A 16,538-nucleotide genomic window follows, 5' to 3' on the forward strand; every position below is an offset into this window, starting at 1 on the left:
TATAAATGCATGCATTATATTTCTAAAAATTTAAAGTAGTATTCTTAAATACAACTGTATATATCTTTAGCTTACCAGTTTCTTTTTTTCAGGTTACAAAGAATTCTTTGAGGTATAATTCACCTTCAGATAAAAAATATGGCATACTAGTTGCATACTTAATTATTCTTCAATTTCAGCTTGTGTTTTTAATATTGAATAGTAACTCCTAATCTTTTTTTTTAAGGTTTTATTTATTTATAAAAAATAAAGAGATCACAAGTAGGCAGAGGTAGGCAGAGAGAGAGGGAAGCAGACTCCCTGCTGAGCTAAGCCCAATGCAGGGCTCAATCCCAGGACTCTGGGATCATGACCTGAGCTGAAGGCAGAGGCTTTAACTCACTGAGCCACCCAGGCACCCCTATAACTCCTAATCTAGGGAGAGAATGAGTTAACTAAGATGTTATACTGATAGGTACATAACTATCTAACATAATTTACATTTTTAGGTTAGGAAACCAAACTCCATTCCACAGTCAAATAGTTATAAAGAAAATCCAAGTTATATAATAATACATGATTAGAAATTATCATGTGAAAACTATCAATGTGCTGACTTGACAACTTTTATGTGGTCTCCTCCAGCTTAATGTACATATAAATCATTTAAAAGAATGTGTCAAAACACATTCTGACTCTGTGGTTTAGAGGTAGTCTGAGATTCTAACAAATTCCGTAATGCTGATGCTTATAGACCATGGAACACGTTAAGTAAGCAAGGGAAGATTTTTGGAAACTCCTTACACACAGTATTTTAAATATTATAAATATTATCCTTTTATAAGCCATGCTAACCTCCTAAATATTAATCTAAATTAGCATGTGTATTAGACACAAGCTGAGGTGACTATCCAACTCACCTGGATGCTTCCAGTGGCTTTAGTACTAGTATCATTTCCAGTTGACTTCCACCCTTGTCAAAGGATATTGATCCAGTTAGAAACATTTGATCCATGAAGGCAGTAAGATTCTTTCTGGATGACTGTTAAAGCTTAGTCACGATAATGGAAGCCCCTCAAAACAAAAATAAATCTCAGGTTCCTGATACTGAGGTCCTTGCAGCTGCCTTTCTGAAGTTTGGTTGATCAATTCAATTTAATTCAAGTTAACTTCAATAGCTACCAAATAAGTCCTTCTCTTAATTTAAGTTAGTCAAAGCTGACATGTGTCTCTTGCAACCCTACAAACCCCAATAACACAATTTATCAGAGTAAGAATCAAAATAATAATTATTATGAACACCCCCTCTACTGAATACCATAAAATAGAAGTGCCAAAGTGCTATTCTATAGAATAGCCACTAGGTGTGCGTGACTATTTAAATAAATTAAAATTAAAGAAAATTTAAAATTCAATTCCACTATCACACTAGTCACATTTTAGGTTTTCTATACCTATTTATGACTAATGGCTATTGTATTAGTGCAGATAAAGGATTTTACATCACTGCAGAAAGTTCTATACGAAAGCACTATCCAGAGACTGGCATCAAATAAATTAACTGGGGTTTGTGAGTTAAGTCTGGAAAAAGATGATTTAAACATGTTAAGAAATCCTTCCATTGACCATCATACAAAGAACAAATTCATAAACTATTATCTCAACTCTAATTTCTCTTTTCAGAAGGAAACTCCACAAACTGTTCACTCCTCTGGGAATGCTATAATATTCTTGACCTTATTTCTATGACTTTGGTAAGTATCCTTATCTAATCCTTAGGGTCATTAGTAAACCATACAGAGTTACTATCTAATAAAACAAATTTTCATTAACATAATAAAAATTAAATCTAAACTGGAAATTATAAATGAAAAAAAGAAAAAGCACTGAAGTATTGGATTACAAATACTCAATTCATTATGCATATTCATATCATGTACAATATGCTAAAATATTCACATAAGCAAAATATCCTAAATTGAGACCATTCTCAAATAATTTTTTTTAAAAAGATTTTGTTTATTTGACAGAGAGAGAGAGACACAGTGGGAGAAGGATCACAAGCAGGGAAAGTGGGAGAGGGAGAAGCAAACTTCCCACCAAGCAGGAAGCCCAATGTAGGGCTTGATCCCAGAACCCTGGGACCATGACCTGAGCCGAAGGCAGAAGCCTAACAATTGAGCCACCCAGACACCCCCATCCTTAAAGAATTTAAAACAAATCAGCCTCATAGATTCACTGCAGACCGATGAGGAGGGGTTCATTTACTTTCTATTGGTTGGGCAATGATGACTTTCACTGACAGTACAAGATACCACCTTGGTATTTTATTTTACCTAACTCTAAAGTCATATGTCATCATACACCTCTACATTACACAGCTGAAGTGAAAAATTACATTCATAATGTTAGAGATTAAATATTTATTCTACCATCCCCCTGATACGCACACACTCATTAAGGTGTAACATCAACCTTACAGAGGGAAGATGGGTTACATGCATACATGGATACATATACCCATGAAACTGGATTCAGACATTTTTTGTTTAAATCTTCAGCCCTGTGCCTTCCAGTCATTGTTTTCTCCCTATATGAGAAGTGATAAGCCTGAAAGTGGCCACTTTTTTTGTTTTTCTCTTTTTCAAACTATACTGTTCTAAGAGGCAATAATTCTAAAAAATCCCCTTATTAATAAAATAACCAAATTATAGTTCTTTATCCATGTATACAAATGTTTTTATAAGAAAACCCAGAATATTCTGAAGTAAACTTACTTTGAAGACAGCACTTAAAAGCAGATGTGTTCTCTTACAAATAAAGTAACTCCTTTTCTGTATGACCTTTTAAATGCAAGACAGTACCTATAATCTGAGTGTTAGGATGCAAACATATTGACCATTTAATAGATTTTTAAATAGACCATTTAATATCCACACCAAAGTGTGGGTAATACTTAGAACATAAAGAATTCTGACTCTGGAATTTAATTATTTAGGCTTTTGAATAATGCAGGAAAGTTTTTAGAGTATAGATGATCAATTAACTAGTTGATAAAAGCAGTATGCTAATGAGACTTTGGTTCCTGTATACATCAGTTAATTTCAGTGCTTTTAATATTTCTTAAATTTTAATATTTCTTAAATTTCTTAAATCTTAAAACTGTATTTTTGTGTGTTACATGTATAATATGTGTGTTTATGAGAGAGAAAAGGAGAGACTGAATACAAATGATCCCTATATTATGAAGAATTGCTATGAGTATATGTGTTACTCACATTAGATCAATATTATTATTTATTTGAAAATGACACTTAATCAGATTGCTTGTTAATTAAGTTACAATGTCCTCTAAATCTGGAGTCTATTATGGTTTCCATTATATCAAAAGCAATTCTATAATTGATAAAATAATTTGGGGGGGCTTCCCAGCAATTTACCAGTACTGATTCCAGGTATTAAATCAACCTATTCAACTGAATGTTGTCCAATTCCATATAATTGGCCTGTGCTCTCCTAACTCAAAAAACAACACTCATTAAACTGTAATACATCTGATTACCTTATATATCAAAAGGAACATGCATCTAAGTGATACAGTAGCTGTGGTGAAAGAAAATATTCTCTTCCCTGTTGGAGACCATAGAAAACTAAAGCTGATAGATGAGTCAAATCCACGGGGGAAGCTCTAATAGAACAGTAAAACAATATGGACAGTGCTCCTCTGCAGAATTACATTCCTGTTAAATTCTCTCTAAAACTGTCCTCAATGACTCCTACACTTGGTCACATTAGAATACTTATAATGTGTGATAAATGGAAGTAAATCTGTTTCAAGTATGCTTGGTCATATTAAAAGATCTGATGCTTTGCCATTATTCAAGTGTTCCATTTCTCTCTTCAAATTTAAAACATACGTCATGATGTTACCATTAGCATTTCATGTTTATACTATTCTGCATTTTCCTAATAAAATTATTTATTACTCTCCATACTTTTGAGTTACCACTAATACAAATTTTATTTCAAGTTGATGTTAATATAAGTAAGGAAATATTTTTTTAGCTGTACTATAATTACTACTGCTTATAACGTTTGCAAACATCCAAGGTAAGTCAGAGAAAGGACACCTTCAAGGCATTTCTATTGCAACAAAATATGAGTTTGGTTAATGTAACTTTTAAATTTTTTGATGTAAATTCACATGAATATAAACGTGAGTGCTTCAAGAGAATATTTCTGTTCAATCTACATAAACATCTTGATTTATAGTTGGTGAACTACCGAACAAGAAGATGAGGGTTTTTAGAGAGAAGAGGCTTGTGGGGTGGAAGTACATGGAGAGATGAGTAGAAAGCCAAGAAATTTAATTTATAATTACATGAATAAATAAATATATAAATAAATAGCCATTGTATGAATCCTTAACCTTAAAATCTAGGTTTTGTAATAAGCACTTTCCCACTGGGAGGTGGAGGAAACAAAGGAGAAACAATGTTTAACAGATGTTGGGTATTCCCAATAAGAAGAGGAGGATCTCCTTTTCGCTGCCTCTATGGAATGGTGCTATCCATCAATATAGCACTACAGTCAGGCCATGTGGTTCACTTTAATTAGTGTCCTCCTAACTGGCTATTAATTACCATGTTGTTATATAATAAGTCTCATTATCATTCCATAGTTTATGGTTGCTTCCTTCCTTTCTTCCTTTTTTAGACAATGCTTCATGAGTCATATGAAGGAGTTCCAGTGCTTACAAGAGCTCAGAGCAGTAACGTGTTTTTGTTGGGGTCAAAGTATTGATAACTGGCAGGGAGGGAGTAGACAATAAATGAAACAACACAAATGAGGATCATAAGTAATAATGAGTGACTACTAATGATGAGTGGAGCTGGCTGGTTAGTTTTCCATATCTCAGGGTTTAGCATCATTTAACACTAAAATATACCTGGTTCAAATTATAGTAAGAAATATTTCTCTCTTTGATAAGCATTTATTCATACAACAACTATTTATTGTTCACCTATGATACTTGTGGAAATGTGGTCTGGGATAAAATTACTTTTCAAACTTCCCGATAAATGTGAATTTTAGTTCCCCTGCCTTTTTCACTTATACAAAAGATAGGTATTTTCTGATTTCACCCCCATGAAATACTTTCAAAAGGTGAATGAAACACTGTAATTTAAGAAAAACATCCACATAACTTAAAAACACATGAAGAAATCTTGAATTCAAACAGTGTAACTTGGAAAGCAGCCTTGTATACTTACAAGGCTTATACTTTTGTTTGGAAACAACACATGGTCTGCCCATTGCTACACCTAAGAGATGTCTATGCTACTTATACATCTTATTAACAATTTCATAGATCTACAACCACATGGTGATCAGAAATTTCCTAAGGTATTTTGCCAAAACGAAATTAATTTTACTCTTATGTGAGAAAATACTAATTTGGGGTATAGCTGAAAGTATTATTTCTCACCTAGGTTCTACGTGAGGTATCAATACAGAAAACAGGTCAGCGGAACTTTGGAATGCTTTGTGCCAAGAGGGAAAAAAATAATCTTATATAATATCAATTATATAATTAAGTATGCAGGCCATTATTATAAACCATATCATCTATTGGCACCTAGGTCTTAATTTTTTAAAAGAAATCCTTCAGGTTATTTTTTCTACACTACACTAAAGCCACTTGTTTTCAGATAATTGTGGACAAAAATTTTGAGGTTCAGTCATCTATATGTTCAGAATTATCTATAGGTAATTGATATCTGCATAAAATAATTTAGAATTAAGAATCCACGGGTTATTTTTAATCCACAAAAGTATCATCCTTAATATATTTCTGCTCTTTTCAGCTACATTATTTCATTCAAAATCAGTAGAATTCTGTACCTCACTTATGACTAAACCACTTGTGCAGTTACTCAGAGAACAAGAACATCCATAAAAGAAGAGAGTTACAACATATTTTCCCTAAAAAGAAAAATAAGCTGTATCTAGAAATATAAAACTGGCACTAAGCACTTTATTAAAAAAAAGAAAGAAAGAAAAATATCAACCTTCACAAAAATTATAACCAATAAAAACAATGCTGAAAACAGATTTTGGAGACTTAGACTAAGAATTTTAAAAATATATAAGCCAATAGGGAACACAAGCTTTGAAAAACACAGCAGAATATTTAACATACTTGGAAATCACAAGACACGAATCCAGACTTGATTAAAAAGGTGACATTCTGACAAAGAATAGAGTGAATTTTATTGCAATTTCTCAGTGAAAAAGGAATATGGAAATTCATTGTCTGTTGCACATAATTGTGTTCCCTTTTATATAAGTTCTCATTCTATAGTGAGTTCAGTTCAGTGATTCTAAACAGAAACATAAAGTGTTCATAGAATCCTAATAAAAGAATCCTCCCAGGCACATTTGCAACAATGACCTCTATGTAATTAGCCAACTTCTGGTGCCAGGAGTACAAGAAAACAAGTAAGAACATTCTCACAGATGATTGTTTTTAACAAGGCTTATTTTCGTTTGGGTGTTCTCCTCACTACATACGCATGCCTGATCTCTCACAAAACTAAACCTTATAAGAATGTCAAGGTTAGAAGCGAAGCGAGGTTCTGTAATTTTCCATTAGTCATCAGGTAGTAGATTTAAACAGCAGATTGTGTCATTCAATTGGTTTACTTGGCTGTTGCCAAAGTCTATTCAAATGTTCCCTGCCTGTTATTTACTTTTGTATTTGTAACTCAAAGTATTGCTGCCAAGAATTCTATGACCTCTCCAAAATATTTTAATGCAAATGGGTTCGAAATGTCATCAAGACAATTATATTAAGGAAAATGTTCAAGTAAATCCACAAGCAAAGCGGGTGGGTGGGCTTCCATGTAGATCATTAATTCTTAAGAATGAGGATAATAAAAGTAAGGCACTGATGATACACTATGTATTTAACATTAGTTGGAAAATAATGATTAAGCAGTAAAAACATAAAACTGTGATTGGAAGGTGATGAGCACATTCCAAGCAGAAAACAGAGCAGATATGAAACCACAGGGCAGAAAGAATAAGAAGACAAGAAATGCAAGAGAGCAAGGACTGCAGAGTCCTGGCAGTGTTTGTACTTGGATTTTTTTGCAGAAGCCGTCCGTATCCTGTTAAATAGCCATCACAGTCCACGGTCAAGCTGATATGCCCAAGGTCAGATACTCAGGGGCGAAATTTTGCAACAAATGTGACCAGATGAATAAAAGGGCACACTTGTGTGGAATTAATCAGCCAGCTCAGCAGGACCCATTTCTCATTCCTTTTTTCTAGTATTTGACAACATTCTCTAACTCCTCTAGATTAGAGTGCAAATGGCATGTTGCTATTATCATCTGATATCAATTCCTTTAAGCCACTGTCAACTTTGCCTTTTGGTTTAGAAGATTCAATCTGTATCTACTGTCTGTTTCAAAATTCTGAGTATCACGTATGTATCTCATATCTCATTGTAGTCTCTTTGTCCAACCAAATCTTAAAAATAAATAAGAAAACTAACTATAAATATATAGTTATATAAATATATAAATATATTTATATTTCATATAAATATGAAAGAGAATTTAAGTTATAGAGTAAACAATGATTTTTATGACATTACTATATATTGAATTTAAAAGTTTCATCCAAATTATTTATGATCAGATCAGCCCCGTGTATAGGAGAAATTGCATCTATTCAAATACAGTCGAAGCATCAAATCCCATTTATTATTCACCCTATTATTCCTATTATTTTAATGTACTTTTTATAAAATTAATTTTATAAAATTAATTTATTTCAAGATTATGCAACGCTAACATTTATTTCAAAACCAACATATGGATCCTCTATTTCATGGAGTAGCATTGTGGAGACAGTACAGTGAATGATAAAAATACACAGACAAAAGAAGGAACTTGAAAGTTCACACAGGTACTAAAGGTCAGAAGAGGCAATAGGTTCAAAATTCAGGAAAACAGTTTGGGCAACAAAGAAAATGAAGCAAAAAGACCAGGGAACACAGGCCAGACGAAGGCAAACCTTCTGGAACAACAGGAATTTAGAGTCAAACTCTGAATATTAATGGGAATTATGGGATACCAACATCAAATAGGGCCTCAAACTAATGCACTTAGAGGGAACTTTGAGGGAAAAAATATGAAGTATTGCCTCAGAAATGAAAAGACAAGACAGGGGTGCATGGGTGGCTCAGTCCATTAAGCATCTGACTCTTGATTTCAGTCCATGATCTCAGGGTCATGAGATCAAGACCCACCTTGGGCTCTGCTTGAAGTCAGCTTAATATTCTCTTTCCCTCTCCCTCTGACCCTTGTCCCACTTGTGTTGTATAAACAAATAAATAAATAAAATCTTAGTGGGGGGAGAAAAAAGACAAAACAAATAGGAACCTCCAGGCTGGAAGAAGGAAAGAAGGCAAAATGTGCCTAATTGTTTGATTTTTTTAAAGCATAAATTTTAATTTTTTTATTGAAGTCTAATTTACATATATTAAAAATGAAGATCCTAAGTGCTTCATTAAATATGCAGGGCAATCTTATGCAATCCTTTAACTATTCCCCACAACAATATAAAGAACATTTATATAATCCCAGAAAGTTCCTTTATGCCCCCTTTCCTGTCCATTTCTATCTCCACCTGAGGCAACCACTTTCAGATTTCTATAACCACATATTAATTTTGCCTTTTCTTAAAATTTATGTAAGTGAATCATTGTACGCATTTCTTTTTTCCATGTAGATTCTTTATAACAAATGTACTGATGGATATTGAGTGTAGGGTACATGGGAATTCTCTGGTACTGTCTTCTTACCAATTTAGGGCAGGGAAAGATTTATGAGAAGATATATTTACTAAATTACATATTAAGTATATTATTTATTAAAATATTTATGGGCAGGACTATAAAAGCATAATGATATATTGGTCGGTCCTTATCAAAATTAAGTATTTCTTCTTACTAAGTACCCATCAAATAGGCAAGTTATAGACTGGGAAATATAATTATCTGACAAAAGATTGTGAATATATAGAAACTCTCACAAATCAAGCATAAACAGACAAAACATCCAATTAAGAAATGGGCAAAAGAGGGGCGCTGGGTGGCTCAGTGGGTTAAAGCCTCTGCTTTCAGCTCAGGTCATGGTCTCAGGGTCCTGGGATCGAGCCCCGCATCGGGCTCTCTGCTCAGCAGGGAGCTTGCTTCCTTCTCTCTCTCTCTGCCTGCCTCTCTGCCTACTTGTGATCTCTGTCAAAAATATATATATATAATCTTAAAAAAAAAAAGAAATGGGCAAAAGACATGGCAGATATCTTGCAAGAGTATACAGAGTAATGGACAATTGGAAAATGAAAAGGTAATGAATACCATTAGTCATCAGGAAATGCAAATTAAAATTATAATGATACACTGCTGGCCATCCACTTAAAGGGCCAAAAACACAACCAAAAAAAACCTGAAAATGCCAAGTTCATCAATATTGGTTTATTAATTATAACAAAGTTTACATACTAATGTAAACTATTAATAAGACGTAGGGGTACATACAAACTCTCTATTGGTGAGCATGTGGAGCAACTGAAATGCTTGTAAGCTTGGGGCGCATGAGTGGCTCAGTTGGTTAAGTGTCTGCCTCTGGCCCAGGTCATGATCCAAGGGTTCCCTGGAATCGAGCCCCACATTGGGCTCCTCGCTCAGCAAGGTGTCTGTTTCTCCCTCTCCCTATGCCTATTGCTCCCCCTGCTTGTGCTGTCTCTCTCTCTCTCTCTGTCAAATAAATGAATAAATAAAATCTTAAAAAAAAATTGCTTTTAAGCTGTGGGGTATCTGAATGGCTCAGTTGATTGAGTGTCTGACTCTTGATTTGCCCTCAGGCCATCATCTCATGGGTCCTGGGATTGAGCTCTGTGTCAGGCTCTACACTCAGTAGGGAGTCTGCTTGAAGATTCTTTCCCTCTGCTCCTTTCCACACTTGCATACTTGCACTCTTTCTAAAATAAATGGGCTCTTGTGTCCCTTTGATACACCACCTCGTTATAGGGTTCTATGACTTGTATGCATGTTTTGTTTATTTCCTTAAGCAATTTCTTATTTTCTGTATAATTCCTGATCCAATTCTAGAATAATCCATTTCTCCCAGGAGCTTTAGTTCCTTTTATTAAGTAATGGTATTAGAAATCAAGGTCTGACTACTAGGTGTGCTTGTTGCCACTGAGGTGTTATTGCTTCCATGCCCTCTCTACTGATAAGGAAAGGAAATCTATGTGTGTGTACTAACGTGTACATATACAAGAATCTGTAAACATTTCTGTTATAACTATCTGTATTAAGCTAAATATAAGTTTATACTGACATATCCAATTGTAACCCATATTGCCTTGATTATTGTAGCCTCTTCCCCTTATTCATTTGTAAATTCCCAATCCAGTATTGAAAACCCTGGCTCCACTTGTCTGCCATCCCATCATTTAATTGTTCAATTCCCACATATATGTATCCTATAATTGTATGATATCAGAAGTTCTGTATCTCCTCCTGCAACAATTTTATGAATGACAGTACAACGTCTATGTACATTTTCTTTTGCTTTGCTGACTGAAAGACTTAACTTCCAAAGCTACAGTTTATATTTTCCTGAAATATTTAAGTATTTTTTTCCTAAATGTTGAATTTAAATTGGCATAATTTAAAAAAATATATTCTTAGGTCACTTCAAAAATGTCATTCCATTTTCTAAGGCATTCATTGTTTTTGCTATAAAAGTCACTACTGACTCCCCCCCCCCTTATCATTGTTCCCCTCTATTCAGTATGTATCTTTTTCCTATAACTGGTATTAAATTTTTTTTATATGATTCTCTAGGTTTTCCCTGGATTCCAAGTACATGTGTGCTAGGTCATTTGATATTGTCATGCAGATATCAGACACTTTTTCCACCTGTCCTTTTTTTTTTTCACTCCTTATATTTGGTTTGTATAATTTCTACTAACCTGTCTTAAGTTTATAGATTCTTTCCTCTGCTGCATCAAGTTTGCCAGAAATACCATCAAGTGGAATTTTTTATGTCTGATATTTTACTTAGTCTATTTCTTGCATTTCCTTTTTTTTAAACAGTTCCCAATGTGTCCACCTTCTCTACAGAGTCTGTACCATATTTATCATAGTGATTTTAAAGTCCCTTTCAAATAATTACAACAAATGGGAGACTTTTATATTTGCCTCTATTAGCAGTTTTCTCTTTAGACCCAGGCACATATTTTCTTTTGTCTTCACGCATCTTGTAATTTTTACTGGATGCTAGATATTATAAAAAAAAAGAGAGAAGAGTAAATAATATTTGCTCTAAAAAATATCTTGCCACTTTTTCTATCAGCCTTCTTGTTTGGAAGTTTTAGTCTATTGAATCTCTAGAACTGCTGAGTCTAGACTTTGTTTAAGCTCTAACTAGACTCAATTCATTCCCTTAAAATGTTTTTGGGTTCTCAGCACCGGCCAAACTTTGTAGATTTTTGTACCTGATAACTCTGTTAGCTCAAATTTCAGCTTCCAACATGTCCAAGGGTTACTCCCTTTATCTCTCAGTCTTGCCATCTTTGTGTCTTAGTATAATTTTCTCCAACCTGTTGCCCTGCCCCCAGCTTCTAGAGGGTTACTGCAGTAGAGTTGATGAAGGCTGGAATCCCTAAAAGACTGCTCCCAGCAATCCTATCTCACTCCCCGCTTTTCACATACTTTTGAGCACTCCGACCTTTGGAACAAAGTCAGAGGGTGGGTACAGACTGACTCTGACTGGAGCTCCAGGAGATTGTTATCTTATCATTCCAACACACACTCAATCATTAAACATTTGGCTGACCTCCCTTCACCTCCGTTTCTGGTGCATTCATGTAGTATAAATGTACTTTACGTACCATAAACTGCTCTGTAAGAAATGAAAGCAGCTGTCACTTTCTTTTCTTTTCAGAGGTTGCTATTGCTTTTTGGATTAAGATTACTAGAGTTTGTGTCCTCAGGTCTTTGACAAGCTTTTTTTGTGTTTTGTTTTAAATGATTTTTAAAATCTTCTCTGGCTTGGGGAGGCTGGGTGGCTCAGTTGTTAAGCGTCTGGTTTTGGCTCAGGTCATGATCCCAGGGTTCTGGGATCAAGTCCTGCGTTGGGCTTGTTGCTTGGCCAGAAGCCTGCTTCTCCCTCTCCCGCTCCCTGTTTGTATTCCCACTCTTGCTGTGTCTCTTTCTGCCAAATAGGTAAAGTCTTTAAAAAAACAAAACAAAAAAAGAAATCTAAACTAAAAATAAATCCTCTCTGGCTTGTGCTTGTAAAGTGGAGCAAAAGTTTCCTGTAACTTTTCAGAACATCTCCTCAAGGATTTCTGGATCCAGTTCTCCACTTTGCCAACAGTGGTGATGTTCACTTACTAAAAAACCGAAAATACTTCCTTCTTTTCTCTCCTAACCATTCAATTTTACTGATTATTCTTCCTTGCATTTATGTTGTAGAAAGCTATTTGGTCCCCTGTGACTCATATCTGGCCTTGTTTCTTACTCCCCAAGTCTCTCACTCCAGTCATGTTTCCCTTCTCTTCTATCTATGCATACTTGAGTCTCCCTGTACTTTGAGAAAAAGTATGACCTTTGGTAGGAAATATATAAGTAGAACTTACCTTAAGCCTTTTAATTATTATTAAGCTCAATTCTTGGATTAGCACCTACCACAGATGTATTGCCCAGTCTTCCTAGATTCTTAACTTGCTTTATGTTGGCTTTCTCACTCTGTTTTTAAGGATTGCTTCTTCCTAAAACCTTTTGTCTCTTTATTACTAACCATCTTGTCTGTTCCAGCTGCATTCAGCTTTTGGACTTGACTAACTGCCCAGCTGAGCACATAAAACTTGCCATCATTCTCTGACTTCCTCTACAGCTGTGGCCACTAGAGAAAAAAAAAAAATTGTCATTTCCCCTTCCCTCCATCTACCAGAACTCCAACTTGAATAGTCCCAGTGTCTTTCAAATAACTTATTAGATTTGTTGTCTCATTTGGATTGCTGTTCTGATCATTTGGTTTAATATATAACCTCAAAATATGTTATGAGAGATACTAAGATACCAAAACTATGAGAATACATTATTTGAATCTCAAATAATCTTCAATTTGGAAAACATATGGACATATATTTTTAGTACAGTGGGCTTTATCTCTTCCTTGATTACCAGTAGCTATTCCTAATTTAAGGACAAGCTTGGTCCATCTCATCAATCTCATTCCACCAGTTTGTCAGGAAATAGAATATATAAAACAAATCATTAAATTTCAAGTTATATAACTCTATTCCCCAGCTACATCACTGATTTTGTTTAAACTTAAGAACTCCTTTCTCGGGGTACCTGGGTGGCTCAGTGGGTTAAGCCTCTGCCTTCGGCTCAGGTCCTGGGCTCGAGCCCAGCATCGGGCTCTCTGCTCAGCAGGGGGCCTGCTTCCCCACCTACCCGGCTTCTGCCTGCCTCTGTGCCTATTTGTGATTTCTGTCAAATAAATAAATCTTAAAACAGAACAACAACAAAACCCTCCTTTCTCTGGAGCACCTGGGTGGCTCCATTTGTTGGGCGTCTGACTTGGTTTTGGCTCAGGTCGTGGTCTCGGGGTCATGGGATTGAGAACCAATTTGGGCTCTGCACTCAGTGGGGAGTCTGCTTGAGATTTTCTCTCCCTCTTCCCTTACCCCTCCTCCTTCTCATAAATAAATAAATCTTTAAAAAAATAAGTTACAAAATTAAAAACTCCTTTCTCCAAATTCTATATTTAACTCCTTCCATAGTCTCTCAGGAAATGCTTAGTGATAATCAAATCATGTTGACTCTGTTTTCCAATTATTCCTCCCTATTCATTTTCTCCTGTTCACCAGGCATCATTATGTTTGCTCTGGATTCTTCTCATACTTCCTATCAGGTCTCTCAGCCTCTAATATCCCACCCACCCCCTCCCCATTCATTTTCATCAACAATTCCTGAATAATATTTCTAAAATGTATACATGACTTTATTTATTTATTTATTTGTTTTTTAAATGGCAACTAGTCCTTAGCAACACTCAATTTGGTAATTATTTTTTTTTTTTTGAAGATTTTAGTTATTTATTTGACAGGGAGAGAGATCACAAGTAGGCAGAGAGGCAAGCAGAGAGAGAGGGGGAAGTAGGCTCCCTGCAGGGAGCCGATGCTGGGCTTGAGGCTGGATCCCAGGGCCTGGAATCATGACGTGAGACAAAGGCAGCCACCCAACCAACTAAGCCACCCAGGAACCCCTAAAATTTTAAACATAACCTGTCACAGATGCTCTACTTCTAGGTATACACTCTTAAGAAATGTAAGCAACATGTCTTAGAAAGATTTATACATGAATGTTCATAGCAGGTTTGCTTATATAACAGACAGAAAGTTGAAAGTAGCCCAAATATTATCAATAAGTGAACAAACTGTGGTATATCTTTATAAGGGAATACTTAGTAATAGAAAGGTAGGGACTATGCCTGAATCAGGCTCTCTGCTCAGCAGGGAGCCTGCTTCCCCTCTCTCTCTGCCTGCCTCTCTGCCTACTTGTGATGTTTCTCTGTCAAATAAATAAATAAAATCTTAAAAAAAAAAAAAAGAGGAGGGACTATGGTACTTGCAACATGTTGGAAAAATCTCAAAATAAGCAGAATGAATGAAAAAATCTAGAAAAAGCAGAGTATATATTATCTGATTCACTTAATGTAAATTTTTAGAAAATGTGAGCTAATCTATAATGACAGAAGATAGATCAGTGGAAGAATAGCAAGATGGAATTACAAAGGACACAAGGAAATTTTTGTGTTAGTGAATATATTCATTATTTTGATTATGGTTATGGTTTCACAAGTACATGTGTATGTTCAAACTTGTCAGGCTGTACACTTTAAACATGTACAGTTAATGGTATCCAATTATACCCTGATAAAACATTAAGGAAATAAAAAAATAAATTAGAACTCTCCTACACATTCCTCACCTTCTCCAGGGAATCTTCATCAATCTTTTAGTGGTACTTAAGCAGCATTCTTCTATCATTCACATACTTATCATATTTCATTATTCCATTGATTTACCTGTTTACCTCACTAGATCTTAAGCAATAGAGAAGGAAAGACATTGTTTTTGAGGTTGATTTCTTAGAGATAAAACAGGTCTTTTCAGAAATCATAAATTGTTTCTGCTCAAAGTAGAACACTGACTTGAATGGGCATTGTTCTGTACTGATGCCCAATGCCCTCTTCTATATAATAATATTTGTTACTCTTTTAAGGTCATTGTTATTAATTACTAATGTATAAAATTTGAAGACTAACCTGGAGATCAACAGAATTGAACAGGCAGTTCAACCTCAAAAAATTGAAAAGCTGAAATTAGAATGTTAGGCACATATATTCCAACACACCTCTTATAGGTATGCCAGTTTCTACATGCCTCCTCTGTCTTAAATATGAAACTAACCTGGTCATCCTATGCACTTTGGTGGTTCATGAAAATTCCCAAAAATCTTTGTTAGGGGTCCCATGTTGGAAAATATAAAAAGTAATAAGGTCAATAGGCCAAACTAGACCAAACTGTCATAATTTAGGAGTCACAGTGTGGAGGAACTTTAGATACCAGTATTTAGAAAGAGAGAACAAGCACAATTAAAGGAAAATTAAAGGAAAGTTTGGGGTTAGCACAAAAATCTCAACAGATATTAAGATAAAATGTAATTGATATTTTCTCTCTAAAACTAGAGCTTTTTGGCTCTTCATAATCAAAAAATCCTAGGAACTCTGCTGGTGTTTTGTGTTACTGTATGCAGCTATGTTGTCTAAAAGAGTTGTCTTAGCCACATGCGGCTATTAAGAACTTGAAATGTGGTTACCCTAAATTGAATCGGGCAAATTTCTGACTTCATATGAAAAAAGAATGTAAAATATCTCATTAATTACCTTTTATTACACATGTTGAAATAATAATGTCTTGGACATACTGGGTTATTACAATTAATCTTATCTATTTCTTTTTATTTTTTCTAACACAGCTACTAGGAAATTTTAAATTACATATATGGCTTGCATTTATTGTTGACTTGCGGTATGATGGAAAGGAACCATGTTTAAACACTTGGCAAAGGGTTATAGAGAGAAGCATCATCCAGAAGCAGGGATTAGATAGGACAAAGTGATCAAAACATGAGCCAGGAGCAAAGCACATAAAATAATCATGGTCAATTATCAACAAAGTTGTAAGCCTCTCTCTTCTCAGATATATTTAGAAAAATTGGGGAATGCACTCCCTTGAAGAAGTGTAATAGAACATAAATTCTCTCCTTGGTGAGTAGAGATTACACTAGGTGGAATGGTCACAGAGGAAACTTTATTTACAGTAATTAAGATCACTGTGAATAATTTCCAAAGTGATAACTCCCTGAGTGGGGTAAATGAGTTTCTTTTACTTAGGGTGAG

Source organism: Mustela putorius, unplaced genomic scaffold (genome assembly GCF_011764305.1).
Source record: "Mustela putorius furo isolate JIRA1106 unplaced genomic scaffold, ASM1176430v1.1 tig00003845_pilon_pilon_pilon, whole genome shotgun sequence".
In the NCBI taxonomy this organism is placed as follows: domain Eukaryota; kingdom Metazoa; phylum Chordata; class Mammalia; order Carnivora; family Mustelidae; genus Mustela; species Mustela putorius.